At 43.4% G+C, this 2121-nt stretch overlaps 1 protein-coding gene across 1 annotated transcript in view; it reads left to right on the top strand.

Moving 5' to 3' along the window:
• Window positions 1–1458, top strand: part of LOC138867412 (ryanodine receptor-like) — a gene marked incomplete at its 5' end in the record, with an annotated part of 18775 nt that extends 17317 nt beyond the window's left edge. The window contains 1 exon segment of the mRNA XM_070142892.1: window positions 1–1458. This exon segment is cut by the window's left edge and continues 799 nt beyond it.
• Window positions 1459–2121: the final 663 nt, after the last annotated feature.

Raw genomic sequence — 2121 nt, 5'->3', positions numbered from 1 at the left:
AAACTACAACCACGTGTTAGTTTGGTGAACTAGAGGTACACTGAATACGTGATTGATTCAGAGAGTACATTTTTTATTTCCTTGAATCAAATTGAACGAATGCATTGCCGTTAGTTAAAACTCTGTGTACAGTGGTGAACTCCTCCATATGGTTCAAGGAAAATGACTTATTTTGTTAATATGTTCACAAGCAAGTAGTTCACTTTTGAAAGTGGTGTCTCTACTTTAGGGAGAGTTCTAGAAGTAGTTGTGGACGTGTGTGCGTGTGGGTGTGGGGCTACATGTTGCTCTCCCCCCCACCCCCACGGACTTGGGCTCACCCCCATCGGCTGTCCCCCACCAGCCAGGAAGAGGCGACCCCCACCCCTCCCCCTCCTCATCAGCCACCCCCCACCCAATACCGCACACATCTTCATCACAATGTCCGTTATTTGTCGCAGAAATTGTATGATAATCCTTTCATGAGGCCTTAGTAGTGAGTACTAAGTACTATGATGAGTACTATGGAGTCTGTGTTAATACTGAGCTTTGTGTTTCATCGAGTCTAGTCAGTGTTGTTTTAGGTGTAATGGATAACTCTCGTCTAAGATGATGATTGTGCTCTTGAGAATCTTTTGTTGTTGATAAATAATGCACATGTTGTTATGCAATCAGAATTCAGGCAGCGGGACCTTTGCTTCCTCCCCAAAGCCGACGGTGTACACTTTCCGTGCGCAAGAAGCCAGTGCTTGATCCAGACACGCATATCAAATAATATGAATAACAAAATAGGTGAGGTGATCATGGGCGGCAAAAGATTATAAAAAATCAAATGGAAGCCCACCACCCCACCCGCAAACTGGCTTGGAATCTTCCTTGTTCCCTCCCGGCTCCCAGGACCTTCCTCCCCCGCCTTCGTTGCCTCAGATATCTTGTAAACTGCGCCCGCGACCCGCAAGTCCCCCTACCACCACCATCCCCCTCCCCGGGTGTCGGAGGAACCTCCAATCTCGCGTTTCGGGTTCTCTGAGAAGCCCGAATCTCGCGTGAAGGAGAATTCGTGAGTCCTTTCCTCCCTCTTCCTTCGAGTCATGAAACTTCGAAGCATGACCCTTATGACCATGCAGGCACAACGCATGAACTTTTTTTTAGTTGTTGGTCACGAACCAGGTTACTCATTCTCGTCCTCAAGGAACAGTCTCTTGTGATTTTCTGTAGCCAACCATTACTCCAACCTCTCGATACATTAATCACACCGTTCAGAGGAGGCTGAGTACCCTGGGTGTCCTCCGAAGGTAGTCACGACCTGTAACGTGATGAGGCAGGTCGACGTGACCCCTGACCTTACCGATGCAGTCAATCTCTGAATCTGTGAAACCTCCGAACCCGGGACGGGATTGCTATGCATTGTAGGCATCGAGTATTCGATTGAATTTTTACATAGTTTTACTCTTTAGTTAATAAATATCACAACTGATATTTGGTGTTTGAGTTTCTCGCCTTTTCCTACTCGTCAGCGAAATTGCACTATACAAAGACTGCAGATGTGCGTGGTAAGTATCATAGTTCCACATACATAACTTTACCCAAGTGCTCCTAAACAGTACGCATTTCTTCAAGGCGGAAATACAGTCAAGAGGCTGTCATCAACCTGTCATCAATTATTGCCAACCCAACAAGTGCAGATACATCATCACTTCGATAAAAGATACCTGAATATAGTGGTTTGTTTTAAAAGTTTCATTACAAGGAATTAGTTATTCAAAGAACAGCAGACCTGAGAATTGATCAGGCTTTGTATAATTCATTAATTACTTCTATTAGCAAATATGTATTCCTTGTTTGTGTAAACATTCAGTTCTATAGTCAACACCAGAAAATGTACGATTTGGAAAAATTGAAATGAGCGATTACGTTTGATTGAAGCACCCATCAACCTTTTGTACATTAGTCTTTTAACTGACACCTACAGATATTTGAATGATAAAAATACTTTTCACAATTGGCTGGTGGCGAATTCATTCCGTCTCGTTGTAATGCGGTTGTGATAGGATGGAACTTTATACTAGTATCAGTCCTTTATATTTAGATAAGAATGCAAGGAAACAGATACAATACACATGTACGCAGAAATGTGTATAT

Source organism: Penaeus vannamei, chromosome 30 (genome assembly GCF_042767895.1).
Source record: "Penaeus vannamei isolate JL-2024 chromosome 30, ASM4276789v1, whole genome shotgun sequence".
In the NCBI taxonomy this organism is placed as follows: Eukaryota; Metazoa; Arthropoda; class Malacostraca; order Decapoda; family Penaeidae; genus Penaeus; species Penaeus vannamei.
This window is presented reverse-complemented; position numbering and strand designations above follow the sequence as displayed.